This window comes from Ranitomeya imitator, chromosome 7 (genome assembly GCF_032444005.1).
Source record: "Ranitomeya imitator isolate aRanImi1 chromosome 7, aRanImi1.pri, whole genome shotgun sequence".
Lineage (NCBI taxonomy): Eukaryota > Metazoa > Chordata > Amphibia > Anura > Dendrobatidae > Ranitomeya > Ranitomeya imitator.
Window position 1 is genome coordinate 210,128,055 of NC_091288.1, and position 17,577 is coordinate 210,145,631.

The following is a 17,577-nucleotide window of genomic DNA, read 5'->3' on the forward strand; positions in this document are numbered from 1 at the left end:
AGCCTTCATTCCTTTAGCTCAGAGACTCCTGTGATAATATCTACTGACATGTCTCATGCAGACATTTAAAGGAGCACATACCGACCATCGGCGGATCATTACGTGTACTCCTCTTATACAAAATGGCAATTGTCAGGCCGGGCAGAAGCAATAAAGTTGTTTTTGTTGACGCGCAAATAACAAACGACGGGCCTCACTTCTTTGCTTAAAGCATAAGAGTGGGACAAATGAGAGCAAGCAGTCACTAATTAACAGCCCTGGTATAATTGTGCTTTCGGTCCACAGACCAGGCCTTGTTTTTACACTTCTCGCCCATTTTGCCTCCCTACATCATCCCAAAGTAGCCAGTGAATTCCCACAACTATTTTTAAAGGGAAATTGTCAGCGGATTACAAGTGTCCAGTAATGCTCTTATTTTATTCCCGCTGCTCCCCTAAGTATTGTTTTTGTTTTGTTTTTCTAAATCTGCCATACGGATCCAGAGATACAGGCCTTTTTAGTACTAATTTTTATGGTGTTTTCCAAGGGGGAGTGGCTCACAGGAGTCCTTGGGGGCGTGTCCCCTTGTAAAGACTATAAAAATTTGCACTAAGAAAAAAACTTTAAAAAAATCCTAGCATTCCCAGGGGAGCCGCGGGAATAAAATAAGAACAGAAATTGGCCATTTTTCTCCTTTTGAGAGGTCGCCTTTACAGGGACAGACTGGGTAAAACTGTCCGAGTTCAGGACCCGAGAGGGAGTTTTACGAATGTGGCGAAACCAATTATGTTTACTTTTTTATTTTTTTTGCTGGGTTTATTTTAAGCCTTCATATATTTTTTATTTTGTTAATATTTTGAAAAAAAATTATTTTTTTCCCTCGTTAGAGGATTTGAACCTGCAATAGTTTTGATCGCTTGTTCTAAATGCTGTAATACTGCAGCGTATAGGAAAATGACTATGGCTGGGCTAAATAGGAGCACCAAGATAGAGGCAAGGAGCACCAAGATGGTGACAATGGGGTCCTCCAGCAGGCCCAGGCTGCCTTAGCATTAAATTATCTCCCTGCGATGATTAATCAGCAGCGATCGGAGCTATCTCTATTCGCTGCCGTTAGCTCTTGAGGCTCCTCATCCGACATACTAAGTCAGGAAGGGGTTAACCCCATTAAGTAATCTCAGGCATCTTTTTTTTCGGACCCCTATGTAGCGGCCGATTTGTTTATATCAATGGTCATTGTTCACGAGGGCAAGGAAATCGCAAAACTGGCTTATTTCATAGTCTCAGGATCTTCCATGGGGTTCACAGACAATGCACAGGAAGTAGATAAAAGGGTAACTCCTGACAAAAATGGTGAATAGCGTCATCTATGTCAGCACAAACACCTCACACCAGAGGGAAGCTATGAAGAACCCTCCCCAAATCATAGGAAGAACGGCGTGTTGGGAATTGGAAGGGGTGATTTCTCCGCTTCGGACAAACCCTACTTGTACTAAAGACCCCATTATTATAGGAAGATCACAAGCGATCGCCCTCAGTGATCAGTGGGGATTGGTGCTTGTAAGTGTTCAATTTCCCTACAGCGCCGCCACAGGTGAAATGAAGTATTGCACAAAGTTTGTTGAAATAAATGAGCTGTCAATGCAATGGAGGACAAGACACGTCCTCCAGATCGAAAGACGCCCCTTGTAACGGCCTCAATTAACTCATAATGCCCTAACAGGGTGTAGGTTTTCTGAAATGTTGGGTGATAGTCAATATGGCTTCCATAGAGGTTGTCCTGACGGGGTGATGGAGCGGTGGCCATGGCCATGTTACACCCTGAGGTTCGATGTGATACTACAACCCTCAACATTCACCACCGGCAGTGGCAACAGGTGGCTGTCTACACGTGTCCGGCCTAAAGTTACAGTATTGTTTATTCTATTGCGTTCCCATGTAATCCAGACAGGAAGGGGAACAAGCGAGCATTGTAAAGTATCGAGGACATGCTGAATACAACCTCCAGTGTTCCATCGTGGACACAGAGAATGCTTCATGGGCCTCTGTAAATGGAGACATTCATGGGTTATTCTGCTCTAAAGAAGCGGCCTTGCCTGTCTGTGAAGGCGCGGAAGACCTCCGACTCTCAAAGACCAGATTGATCAAAACTGTCTAACGCTGAAAACGGTTTTATTGCCCATAGCTACCAATCACAGCGCAGCTTTCATTTCTAAAGCTGCTGGGGAAAAATGCAACCTGCGCTGTGATTGGTTGCTGTGGGCATTAAAAACAAGTCTTAGTGTTAGACAGTGTACGGTCCATAGCAACCAATCACAGCGCAGCTTTCATTTCTAAAGCTGCTGGGGAAAAATGAAACCTGCGCTGTGACTGGTTGCTATGGGCATTAAAAAAACAAGTCTTAGTGTTAGACAGTGTACAGTCCATAGCTACCAATCACAGCGCAGCTTTCATTTCTAAAGCTGCTGGGGAAAAATGCAACGTGCGCTGTGATTGGTTGCTATGGGCATTAAAAACAAGTCTTAGTGTTAGACAGTGTACGGTCCATAGCAACCAATCACAGCGCAGCTTTTATTTCTAAAAAAAAAAAAGCTGAATAAAAATAAAAGCTGTGCTGTGATTGGTTGTTATGGGCAAGAAGAGTCTTATTAATAGTCTGTTTGGAAAAATTTTCCTCATTTTATCAAGATTTTTGATAAATAGTGAAGATTGGAGAACCAAAAATAGGGAGTTAACTAGAAGAGGAGCCCCATAAAATAATGAGCTCAATGACATTATGCCCCCATCTCCGAACCAGAGTACCCCAACCCTATGTATAAAGGAAGACCAACATGACCCACTGACAATAGAAGCATACGCTGATCCATATATATGGCCATATAGTGCACAGCACTCACACCCACCCCACGCATGTGCAATATGACCCAAGTCGTCTCTAACACCACAACAGGTTGTAGCTCGCCCAATATCGCGCTGTTTTTGTATGTGTGTACATTTTTTAAGCAGCCCCTTTTAAAGAGAAACTTGCAGTATAGCAAAAAAAAAATAACCCGCACCACACCTCCCCCATGACTATACTGTGGTGTGAAGCTGGGGTGGAGTATGGTGAATATAATTAAATGAAGCAAATACCTCATCTCCCTGATCCGTTCGTTTCACACTAAGCATTTGTGTGGAAGAAACAAGAAAAACATTTTTTTGCTTGGCTTTTTTCCCGGAAACAATTGCTGCAAAAATCAGGTATCGGGTTTTCCATGTTTTATGTAAATCTTTGAGTAGGATCAACCTTCCTAAGCCGTCCATATGGGCATGTAGGTCATAGGAAGCGGAGTACAATGACACCTTGATATCTGAGATCCGATGTCTTATTCTGGAGAAAACCACATTTTTCTTAATATGTAAATGAGCTGTTAAGATCTATGGGTGGGACATAGATCTCCCTGAAAATCTGCCTCCAAAGCTTATTGTAACTGAAAGGAGTGGTAGAGACGTGTAATGACTGACAGTTTGCCCTCCTGATATACATGTCTCACACTGGTAACTCTCCCTCATTTACTGTAAGCTCTGGAGGCAGATTCTGTAGTCCCTCCCAGAGATCTTAACAGTTAATTTACATATTAAGAAAAACATAGATTTCTCGGGATTAAAACATCGGATCGAAGATATCGAGGTATCATTTTATTCAGCTTCCTATGACCTACATGCCCACCCGGACGGTTTAGGAAGGTGGATCCTACCCACAGATTCCCTTTAATTCTATAGCTAACGGTTCTGCAACACCGTTTTTATATAATTTAGACCCAATTCATCATCCATCTTGTACCTTTAAATTAAAAAAAAAAAAAAATAGAGTTTATTTTAGGCATTTTCAGCTCTCGTCCTCTTTTGGAGGTTTGATGTTTTCAGCTAGTTAACCATTTGTGACTTGCTTGCTGTCAGTGAATGAAAGCAATATTATTTGCATCCAGAAACTGAAAATCTGTCCCTTCCAACTTGAGGGCACAGGCTTTGTTACAGAGAGATCTCTGACGGGCTGCGACACTGGGATGATGGGATTCTGAATGTGAGCAAAAAGGTTGCAATTCACTGACAGCAAGCAAATGGTGAAAAATGGACAATGAAGGTTTTTTTAGACGCTCATTATTAAGTTCTCATGGTATAAGTTATATAAAAGCCTATTGATTAATATCACTGTGTCCTCATCCGCATCCCGTTATTTTAGGGCCACTTCCCAGGGTCGGTGCCATCGCTCTGGTGTCTTTATAAGGACAGTCTCTTCGACTTCTGCGTCCTGTTCGGAGAGCGAAGCAAGTCATAGCAGGTTCCAGAGGCTCGCTTGTCAGCAGAGCGACACACATTTACTTGGTTCGCGTCCAAACACATGGAATTTATTCTGACGTAGGGATAATGTCTACAGCAGCCTGGCAGAAAACACAGGATGTTATAGATTTAGGAGAACCAGGAGAGGACACTAAATACACTCTCGTGGCCCTCCACAGCTGCTACAACCCAAAATTTAACATGTCATTGTAACTTGCTAGTAGTTCATTCCGGGAACAGAGACCCCAACAAATTGCTAAAACGTAGGTCTAATAGCTGTGTCGCTGCGATTCTGATTGGATCTCCTTGAAGAGTGGACCAAGGGCTGTGTGCATTCATAGAAGACTTTATATTCATCTGTACACTGCTCACTCTGCTCTCCAAAGGAAACCCATCACAATCAACAGGTTCAGTTCTCCAAATTGCAATATTTTGCGGAAGAATGCAAAAGCCAGATGTTTGCTATCTATCAGACAGTGGTCCATTTTTTGGGACAGCATTTTTCACTCTTGTGATGTTTATTTCTATACTGCCTCCTATGCATAAGAATATAAAAACTATAATACTGCCCTTATGTACAAGAAAATAACTGCTATAATACGGCCCCTATGAACAAGTATATAGCTACTATAATACTGCCCCTATGTGCAAGAATATAACTACTATAATACTGCACCCTATGTACAAAAATATAACTACTAAAATACTGCTCCTATGTACAAGAATATAAGTACTATAATACTGCTCCTATATATAAGAATATAACTACTATAATACTGCCACTATGTAAAAGAATATAACTACTATAATACTGCCCCTATGTACAAGAATATAACTACTATAATACTGCTCCTATGTACAAGAATATAACTACTATAATACTGCCCCTATGTACAGTAATATAAGTACAATAATACTGCCCCTATGTATAAGAATATAACTACTATAATACTCCCCCTATATACAAGAATATAACTACTATAATACTGCCCCTATGTATAAGAATATAACTACTATAATACTGCCCCTATATACAAGAATATAACTACTATAATACTGCTCCTATATATAAGAATATAACTACTATAATACTGCCCCTATATACAAGAATATAACTACTATAATACTGCCCCTATGTATAAGAATATAACTACTATAATACTGCCCCTATGTACAAGAATATAACTACTATAATACTGCCCCTATGTATAAGAATATAACTACTATAATACTGCCCCTATGTACAAGAATATAACTACTATAATACTCCCCCTATATACAAGAATATAACTACTATAATACTGCCCCTATGTACAAGAATATAACTACTATAATACTGCCCCTATGTACAAGAATATAACTACTATAATACTGCCCCTATGTACAGGAATATAACTACTATAATACTCCCCCTATATACAAGAATATAACTACTATAATACTGCCCCTATGTACAAGAATATAACTACTATAATACTGCTCCTATGTACAAGAATATAACTACTATAATACTGCTCCTATGTACAAGAATATAACTACTATAATACTGCCCCTATGTACAGTAATATAACTACTATAATACTGCCCCTATGTATAAGAATATAACTACTATAATACTCCCCCTATATACAAGAATATAACTACTATAATACTGCCCCTATGTATAAGAATATAACTACTATAATACTGCCCCTATATACAAGAATATAACTACTATAATACTGCTCCTATATATAAGAATATAACTACTATAATACTGCTCCTATATACAAGAATATAACTACTATAATACTGCCCCTATGTATAAGAATATAACTACTATAATACTGCCCCTATGTACAAGAATATAACTACTATAATACTCCCCCTATATACAAGAATATAACTACTATAATACTGCCCCTATGTACAAGAATATAACTACTATAATACTGCCCCTATGTACAAGAATATAACTACTATAATACTGCCCCTATGTACAGGAATATAACTACTATAATACTCCCCCTATATACAAGAATATAACTACTATAATACTGCCCCTATGTACAAGAATATAACTACTATAATACTCCCCCTATATACAAGAATATAACTACTATAATACTGCCCCTATGTACAAGAATATAACTACTATAATACTGCCCCTATGTACAAGAATATAACTACTATAATACTGCCCCTATGTACAAGAATATAACTACTATAATACTGCCCCTATGTATAAGAATATAACTACTATAATATTGCCCCTATATACAAGAATATAACTACTATAATACTGCTCCTATATATAAGAATATAACTACTATAATACTGCCCCTATATACAAGAATATAACTACTATAATACTGCCCCTATGTATAAGAATATAACTACTATAATACTGCCCCTATGTACAAGAATATAACTACTATAATACTCCCCCTATATACAAGAATATAACTACTATAATACTGCCCCTATGTACAAGAATATAACTACTATAATACTGCCCCTATGTACAAGAATATAACTACTATAATACTGCCCCTATGTACAAGAATATAACTACTATAATACTGCCCCTATGTACAAGAATATAACTACTATAATACTGCCCCTATGTACAAGAATATAACTACTATAATACTGCCCCCTATATACAAGAATATAACTACTATAATACTGCTCCTATGTACAAGAATATAACTACTATAATACTCCCCCTATATACAAAAATATAACTACTATAATACTGCCCCTGTGTACAAGAATATACTGTAACTACTATAATACTGCCCCTATATACAAGAATATAACTACTATAATACTGCCCCTATATACAAGAATATATCTACTATAATACTGCCCCTATGTATAAGAATATAACTACTATAATACTGCTCCTATGTACAAGAATATAACTACTATAATACTGCCCCTATGTACAAGAATATAACTACTATAATACTCCACCTATATACAAGAATATAACTACTATAATACTGCCCCTGTATACAAGAATATAACTACTATAATACTGCCCCTATATACAAGAATATAACTACTATAATACTGCCCCTATGTACAAGAATATAACTACTATAATACTGCTCCCTATGTACAAGAATATAACTACTATAATACTGCCCCTGTGTACAAGAATATAACTACTATAATACTGCCCCTATGTACAAGAATATAACTACTATAATACTCCCCCTATATACAAGAATATAACTACTATAATACTCCCCCTATATACAAGAATATAACTACTATAATACTGCCCCTATGTACAAGAATATAACTACTATAATACTGCCCCCTATGTACAAGAATATAACTACTATAATACTCCACCTATGTATAAGAATATAACTACTATAATACTGCCCCTATGTATAAGAATATAACTACTATAATACTGCCCCTATGTATAAGGATATAACTACTATAATACTGCCCCTATGTATAAGAATATAACTACTATAATACTGCCCCTATGTACAAGAATATAACTACTATAATACTGCCCCTATGTACAAGAATATAACTACTATAATACTGCCCCTATGTACAAGAATATAACTACTATAATACTGCCCCTATGTACAAGAATATAACTACTATAATACTGCCCCTATGTATAAGAATATAACTACTATAATATTGCCCCTATATATAAGAATATAACTACTATAATACTGCTCCTATATATAAGAATATAACTACTATATTACTGCCCCTATATACAAGAATATAACTACTATAATACTGCCCCTATGTATAAGAATATAACTACTATAATACTGCCCCTATGTACAAGAATATAACTACTATAATACTGCCCCTATGTACAAGAATATAACTACTATAATACTGCCCCTATGTACAAGAATATAACTACTATAATACTGCCCCTATGTACAAGAATATAACTACTATAATACTGCCCCTATGTACAAGAATATAACTACTATAATACTGCCCCCTATATACAAGAATATAACTACTATAATACTGCTCCTATGTACAAGAATATAACTACTATAATACTCCCCCTATATACAAAAATATAACTACTATAATACTGCCCCTGTGTACAAGAATATACTGTAACTACTATAATACTGCCCCTATATACAAGAATATAACTACTATAATACTGCCCCTATATACAAGAATATATCTACTATAATACTGCCCCTATGTATAAGAATATAACTACTATAATACTGCTCCTATGTACAAGAATATAACTACTATAATACTGCCCCTATGTACAAGAATATAACTACTATAATACTCCACCTATATACAAGAATATAACTACTATAATACTGCCCCTGTATACAAGAATATAACTACTATAATACTGCCCCTATATACAAGAATATAACTACTATAATACTGCCCCTATGTACAAGAATATAACTACTATAATACTGCTCCCTATGTACAAGAATATAACTACTATAATACTGCCCCTGTGTACAAGAATATAACTACTATAATACTGCCCCTATGTACAAGAATATAACTACTATAATACTCCCCCTATATACAAGAATATAACTACTATAATACTCCCCCTATATACAAGAATATAACTACTATAATACTGCCCCTATGTACAAGAATATAACTACTATAATACTGCCCCCTATGTACAAGAATATAACTACTATAATACTCCACCTATGTATAAGAATATAACTACTATAATACTGCCCCTATGTATAAGAATATAACTACTATAATACTGCCCCTATGTATAAGGATATAACTACTATAATACTGCCCCTATGTATAAGAATATAACTACTATAATACTGCCCCTATGTACAAGAATATAACTACTATAATACTGCCCCTATGTACAAGAATATAACTACTATAATACTGCCCCTATGTACAAGAATATAACTACTATAATACTGCCCCTATGTACAAGAATATAACTACTATAATACTGCCCCTATGTATAAGAATATAACTACTATAATATTGCCCCTATATATAAGAATATAACTACTATAATACTGCTCCTATATATAAGAATATAACTACTATATTACTGCCCCTATATACAAGAATATAACTACTATAATACTGCCCCTATGTATAAGAATATAACTACTATAATACTGCCCCTATGTACAAGAATATAACTACTATAATACTCCCCCTATATACAAGAATATAACTACTATAATACTCCCCCTATATACAAGAATATAACTACTATAATACTGCCCCTATGTACAAGAATATAACTACTATAATACTGTCCCTATGTACAAGAATATAACTACTATAATACTGCCCCTATGTACAAGAATATAACTACTATAATACTGCCCCATGTACAAGAATATAACTACTATAATACTGCCCCTATGTACAAGAATATAACTACTATAATACTGCCCCCTATATACAAGAATATAACTACTATAATACTGCTCCTATGTACAAGAATATAACTACTATAATACTCCCCCTATATACAAGAATATAACTACTATAATACTGCCCCTGTGTACAAGAATATACTGTAACTACTATAATACTGCCCCTATATACAAGAATATAACTACTATAATACTGCCCCTATATACAAGAATATATCTACTATAATACTGCCCCTATGTATAAGAATATAACTACTATAATACTGCTCCTATGTACAAGAATATAACTACTATAATACTGCCCCTATGTACAAGAATATAACTACTATAATACTCCACCTATATACAAGAATATAACTACTATAATACTGCCCCTGTGTACAAGAATATAACTACTATAATACTGCCCCTATATACAAGAATATAACTACTATAATACTGCCCATATGTACAAGAATATAACTACTATAATACTGCCCCTGTGTACAAGAATATAACTACTATATTACTGCTCCTATGTACAAGAATATAACTACTATAATACTGCCCCCTATGTACAAGAATATAACTACTATAATACTCCACCTATATACAAGAATATAACTACTATAATACTGCCCCTATGTATAAGAATATAACTACTATAATACTGCCCCTATGTATAAGAATATAACTACTATAATACTGCCCCTATGTATAAGAATATAACTACTATAATACTGCCCCTATGTATAAGAATATAACTACTATAATACTGCCCCTATGTACAAGAATATAACTACTATAATACTGCCCCCTATAGATTGGAATGTGTACTATTTACGGTAGATATTAATAGTATATATAAGAATATGTCAGGGATAAGTAAACCTGAATTCTACTTTACACTCAGACACTTTTTATTTTCCTTTCTAGTCGGCACAGTGGGACAAATATTTATAATATTTAGCATGTGATTGTGAGGAGTTGGGGGGTTTTGCTCTTGTTATTCTTAGTTCTGGGAATCTGTTTTTGAAACACTGAACTAGTTGGATCACAAATAAATAAACCAAGTGACAAATGGATGTATATACGTGCGCTCCTCTGTGTACCTTTACCAGACTGTGCAATGTCTTTCCATGTTTTTTCATTAATGAACGTGGTCAGTATATCATCACGGTGCCAGGATTACTTTCCGTGTCGTCTGACAGGTTGCCGGCAGAGTAACTTCAGCGCCTTTTTAAATCCAGACCCGTTATATGTTCTCAATCTCCTAACTAAACTGCACATAAGTAAAAGAAAAAATGTGCTCCTATAGATGGAAAACCCAAGGGATCGGAATTATTTGTATATCTTAACAGCATCTATGGAGGAGCATGAATAGGACTCCAGCAATCTTCTCTATATGTGAAAGTTTTATAGATCCACACATCCAATCTACATACGGTATATTATAGAGCTGAGAAAAAAAGATTCCCTGGACCATGCCACAGCAAACGTCCTTGGCTAGAATCAGAATGTTGACATATTGGGCTTCTTTTGGGTCATTAGGCCAGATCTACGTCCTGCAATTTGTTTTCCTCAACTTTAATATATTAACAAGAATTAGGTGTTGCACGCCTAAATGGTGTGTTCACTTATGACCACTATGTCACATGTAACACCTACCAACAGTAACAGCTGTGCCACTTTCTACATACATTACTGATCCTGAGATACATCTTGTATTAAACTCCAGAGCTGCACTCACTATTCTGCTGGTGCAGTCACTGTGTACATACATTACATTACTGATCCTGAGTTACATCCTGTATTATACCCCAGAGCTGCACTCACTATTCTGCTGGTGCAGTCACTGTGTACATACATTACATTACTGATCCTGAGTTACATCTTGTATTATACTCCAGAGCTGCACTCACTATTCTGCTGGTGCAGTCACGGTGTACATACATTACATTACTGATCCTGAGTTACATCCTGTATTATACTCCAGAGCTGCACTCACTATTCTGCTGGTGCAGTCACGGTGTACATACATTACATTACTGATCCTGAGTTACATCCTGTATTATACTCCAGAGCTGCGCTCACTTTTCTATTAGTGCATCAGCAGTATAGCGAGTGCAGCTCTGGAATATAATACAGGATGTACTCAACTTTTTACAACCGTTTATAAACTATTACCGTAAATATCCCGTCATACGTGGGTGGATTTGCAGATTTGGGAAGGCCGAGTGACAACCCATACAAGGACTGTAAATGAGATGAAAATATTTAATACAAGCAGACTGATAAGAGATATCCTTGTACAGAGGACAATCCTCCTGGGCTTACATCTCCTTGGTGCTTTACTGACACAAGAAACCAAGACGCACAAACATTGTATCTTGGCAGCTTTAAGACCAAAAAAAAACCAAAACCAAACAGCTGAACTCTCACTAGTTCTGCATATGTGCAAATCTATCCACTAGCCATCGAAGCCCTGCCAGAGACAGATATGTGGGGAATACGCCAAGATATATATATTCTGTTGCTATGGCAATAATATAAATATATAATTGTCACCGTAGCAGTTGCCATCACTGGGGACCAACCATCTGCATGAAGTCTGGATGTTCTTTGGGAACTTTTACAACTTTCCTTCAAGTTCTGTGGTACCTGTAATGGATAATATTAATTGTCACCCCTTCCTACCCAACAATCCCTACATCTGCCCAATGTTTAGAAGCTTCACCCTCCACAATCACAATCCAGACTGAGGCGTACTTTAAAAGATACAACACCCCCCCAAAAAATTCCTCTTTTACGCAGACGCCATCCCCTTTTTATGCTATGGATTACAATCTAAAAACTAGAGCAACCATAACAACCGGAAAAAAAAAAAGTTTACAAGTTTGGACTACGAATATGAAGGATATTTGCCTAGGACACAGAGGGTTAATGAGTTCCAAAAGCCATAGTATAGGGTAAAAAAAGAGGGTGAACCATCCCCACCCAATGCAAAGACCCTGCTAACAATACCGCCATCACAGTGTGTCTGATACCAGGGAATAAGTGCCGCCACAAGCTAAACTTCCTGCATGCAACCTCCCCCCAACCCCAGGCTCTGAGACCCTCCAGGGAACAAAAGGGTACAAGCCTGCAATCCCATCCCAAGACTCAAAAGTATTATGGTACCCACCAATAAATGTATATATCTAAAAAGGAGCAGCGGGCTTCACCTGGCGTTGGAGGGGGGCAACTGGTGCCATTTTCTTGGGTAAGGGGCAAGTTGCATAGAATAGGATAGAAGTTGCAGAGGTAACAGTGTATCCAGCACAAACAGTTCACTGTGCCAGGAGGTATTTTAGGGAGGGAAGGATATTTTAACAAGCTCTGAGTTACATGCCAACATACTCTGCCCACTGGAATTCTTCAGATGGAAGGGCATGGTGCAGAGAGGGAAGGCCCTGCATGCAACTTAAGGGAGGAAGGGAGATCAATACAGTGAAGATACAATGTATCACTACAGGAATAATAGTAAATAAACAAGGATGGAGGAGGGGGCAACCTCACACCCTAAAGAAGAGGCCTCTTCCTCCAGACACCTCATGCAACAGGCCCCTGGGCAGCAGCAGGGTGGCAGAGTGGGTGAGGGCCCATGTAAACACCCCCAACCCACACACCCTAAAAAAAGGAAAAGCCCCCCCACACTCACCTCACTGGACTCTCTCCTTCCTATTGGGGTCTTCTCTGTGCCAAGCAGGGTCTCCTGTGACTGTGTACAGAGGGGGCAGGGAGGGTGCTCCTCTCCCCCCACCCCTCCCAGCTCAGGGTGAGACCTCTGAGGGTCACTGGTTAGGAGGGATCGGGTGTCTATTGAGCCCCAGACGGGCGGCAGGGAGATGTGAGAGGAGGCAGCCAGGGAAGGATGAGGGGAGGAGAGAAGGGAGGAGGGCGAGAGAAACAAGAGCCTGCAAGGAAGGGAGGGGGAGAGCAGGGAGGAGGAAGGGAGAGCAAGTGCTCAGGGGGTCCTAATGCCATACACCCCCCTGGGGTGCCAGTCATACTGTACTGTTACCATGTATCAGCTCCCATGGGCTGCTCTGTAGATAAACTGATGCATTGTGTATAGGGAGGCTGCAGAGCATTGCAACTGGCATGGTGGTGTCACCGAGGATTATAAAAGTGGGGCTGTGACACAGCAGAAGGAGAGATATTATGTAAAGGCAATGTAACAGTGCCAGAGGCTTGTAGGGCACCAGTGGCATGCCAGCTGTCCTGGCACTGCCAAGTCTGAAACTGCCCATGCACCCAGAGAATGGACAATTGTTGCATTATGTGACCATTATCATCATCATCATAATGAGCATCTCATGGGACCTTACATCAATGTGTGGTGCACAAAGGGACATTACTGTACGAGGCGGGGGTGGAGTAGTTAGGGGGGTGCCAATGGGGTACCAGCGTACCACTCCGAACTTCCCTAGGGTATTTAGATACATGTCTTGGGTAGAAGACTGAAACTTTTCCCCAAAAGAATAAAACCCAAAACCTCCCGACCGAGATAAATGTTCAATTGGAAGGCGCTCCAGTAAATGCGTGTGCGCCAGCCGCCGACCGCTACGATAATCCCCATCTGCCATCCGATCGCTCACCAAGGTTACTCGCCTTATCAGACGCGTTTTATAGGCCAATACCTTCACTTTATGGGATTATTATTGCAACGGCAAGTATAATAAAGCACGACGTGGGCTGGGTGATAATGTTAGATAGTGGCGCGGAATCGCTGCGGTTTTTTTCAGCACGGTCTCCACCAAAATACACAATAGCAATCTACTCTGATTATTGTATTTTGTTGCATTTTTTAAGGCATTTTCTCCTTTCTTGGTGGAAATATGACATCTTCTTTTAATGCATTTTTAGTGAAGAACTCTAATGTTTATTAACCACACAGCAGCATGCGTCTTCACTGCATCACATCAACTTTGCTTGAACTGTTAAATGAAGCTGATTTTCTGGGGGGAAAAAAATCTGTAGAAATAAAAACCATTGTCTTGCCCTAAGTGGGAACCCTGCCTTAGGCCACATCCACATGTTGTAAGCTCATTGTTTTTTTAGCTGAGATTTTCCAGTAAAAACACAGCAATGTTAGGCCGCCTTCACACGTCCGTATAAAACACGTACGTGAAAAAACGTTATCATAGTCATCAGTGTCTGCCATCGGGGCGTCATTCTTGTGTCCGTCAGTGTTTTTCTGGGATGGATAAAGAAACTAAGCTTCTCCTATACTTTGCAGTGTTAGGCCGGCTTCACACTCAGCGTATGAAAATACGGTCCGTATATTACGGCCGTAATACGCTGAAATGTCCCGAAAATAGTGGTCCGTAGCTCCTCCGTAGGCAGGGTGTGTCAGCGTTTTTTGCGCATGGCATCCTCCGTATGTAATCCGTATGGCATCCGTACTGCGTGGTTTTCTCGCAGGCTTGCAAAACCAACATACCGCTATAGAAATGATCCATGTGTCCCAAAAAGAAAAAAAAAAATATATATATATACTGTCTATATATATATATATATATATATATATATGTCATTAGACATATATATGTATATATATTAATATTTATTCCAGCGCTATACAGCTTGAAAGCCGGTAATTCAATTACCGGCTTTTTCTTTCTCCTTCTTAAAACCCGACATGATTTGAGACATGGTTTACATACAGTAAACCATGTCTTCTCTCCATTTTTTTTGCAGATTCCACACTACTAATGTCAGTAGTGTGTATCTGCAAAATTTGGCCGTTCTAGCTCTTAAAATAAAGGGTTAAATGGCGGAATAAATTGGCGTGGGCTCCCGCGCAATTTTCTCCGCCAGAGTAGTAAAGCCAGTGACTGAGGGCAGATATTAATAGCCTGGAGAGGGTCCATGGTTATTGGCCCCCCCCCTGGCTAAAAATATCTGCCCCCAGCCACCCCAGAAAAGGCACATCTGGAAGATGCGCCTATTCTGGCACTTGGCCACTCTCTTCCCATTCCCGTGTAGCGGTGGGATATGGGGTAATGAAGGGTTAATGCCACCTTGCTATTGTAAGGTGACATTAAGCCTAATTAATAATGGAGAGGCGTCAATTATGACACCTATCCATTATTAATCCAATTGAATGAAAGGGTTAAATAAAACACAAACACATTATTTAAAATTATTTTAATGAAATAAAAACAATGGTTGTTGGAGTATTTTATTCTACGCCAATCCAATCACTGAAGACCCTCGTTCTGTGAAAGAAAAAACATAATAAACCAACAATATACTTACCCTCCGCAGATCTGTAACGTCCAACGATGTAAATCCTTCTGAAGGGGTTAAAACATTTTGCAGCAAGGAGCTTTGCTAATGCAGGCTGCTCCTGCTGCAAAACCCCGGGGAATGAGTCTAAATATAGATCAATGAGCTATATTTAGCTTCATTTGCGGTGAGGCGCCCTCTGCTGGCTGTTTATAGATCGTGGGAACTTGCCTAGAAAGCCTGGGAGCTTACAATAGCAAGGTGGCATTAACCCTTCATTACCCCATATCCCACCGCTACACGGGAATGGGAAGAGAGTGGCCAAGTGCCAGAATAGGCGCATCTTCCAGATCTGCCTTTTCTGGGGTGGCTGGGGGCAGATATTTTTAGCCAGGGGGGGGCCAATAACCATGGACCCTCTCCAGGCTATTAATATCTGCCCTCAGTCACTGGCTTTACTACTCTGGCGGAGAAAATTGAAAGTTGAGCTAAATGGGGAAAAAAAAAACACAACTCTGCCATCGTTTTTTTTTTTTTTTATATATATATATTGCAATCAAACAATCGCAGGTTCCAGTCCTCTAGTGAGACTTGGAAAAAAAAAAGTGAAAAGTAGAAAATAAAAAAATAAAAAATTTTAAGAAAATTCATAAAAATTAGAATAAATAAAATAAAAAAAATAAGCATATTTGGTTCCACGTCCAAAAGTAAAAAACGATGGCAGAGTTGTGGTTTTTTTTTTTTCCCCATTTAGCTCAACTTTAATTATTTTTTCAATTTTTTTCAGAACATTATACGATAAAATGAATGGCGTCATTAAAAAAAAAAATGAAGCCTTTTTATGGCTATGGGGACAGAAAATAGAAAAGTTGTTTCTTTTGGAAGAAAGGGAGGAAAAAACGAAAGCGCAAAAAAAGAAAACATTGGCTGCGGCGGGAATAGATTAATGTTATAAAGATGGACTTCCCCTTTAATTTTTTTTCACCTTTCTTTTCTGTGTGTTGACAAGCGGCAGACAAATGGACTCATCGGACATAAAATCGCGTATAATCCAAGTGATAATGCCAAGTCTGATTATTCGGGGTGGGGGGGGGGGGGAGGGTCTCTAGGGGACCCCCAGACCATCATTAGCCTGTCTTTATTTCCTCACTTCCCAGACTATAGAGAATGACAGTGAGTAGCTGTCGCCAGCATTTTGAACTAATGGAAATATAATAAAATCAGACAGCGGAGGCCGGGGAGGAGATGGAGCTGCCGCGTTGACCTCCTGGTAACTGTGTGCAATGGAGAATTTGATAAAAGGCCTGTGGTTATAAAGTGGTCTGCTTAGGGGGGCACTCAGGGGCTAGCGGATTCGCATCAAACAGCTGTGCCCCTCAGGAAACCGGATATAGGGCCGGTAGCATGGGACAGTGTATTATAACTGCTATGTCAAACTCATGGACTGTATTGGATGGGGAAGGTCAAGGGCACAGAATTTACCGAAAATTATTTGCTATAAATTTGATATCCTTATGTTTTTCAGCAATTTTTGATCCAAATTCAAGACATATTCCCTTCCTAGTGGTCTCCAACGCCCACTCCCCACTGATCGAAAAATCTGCGTCTGAAGCTGAACCTCATCGTA

At 38.7% G+C, this 17,577-nt stretch overlaps 2 protein-coding genes across 4 annotated transcripts in view; one reads left to right on the forward strand and one right to left on the reverse strand.

Annotated features, from left to right (window-relative positions):
- Positions 1–13,609, reverse strand: part of EPN2 (epsin 2) — a 50,277-nt gene extending 36,668 nt beyond the window's left edge. For 2 of the 3 annotated variants that reach the window (XM_069734649.1, XM_069734650.1), the window contains exons 1-2: positions 13,378–13,600; positions 12,246–12,338 (exon numbers count right to left, since the gene is read on the reverse strand). The gene's annotated coding sequence lies outside the window, so the exon portion shown is untranslated. Of the gene's footprint in view, positions 1–12,245; positions 12,339–13,377 lie in introns of all 3 variants that reach the window. The other variant, XM_069734648.1, reaches the window with a different exon arrangement.
- The window catches only part of B9D1 (B9 domain containing 1), a 154,299-nt gene extending 136,722 nt beyond the window's left edge, over positions 1–17,577 (forward strand). The window contains exon 8 of the transcript XR_011314734.1: positions 17,476–17,577. The gene's annotated coding sequence lies outside the window, so the exon portion shown is untranslated. The remainder of the gene's footprint in view (positions 1–17,475) is intronic.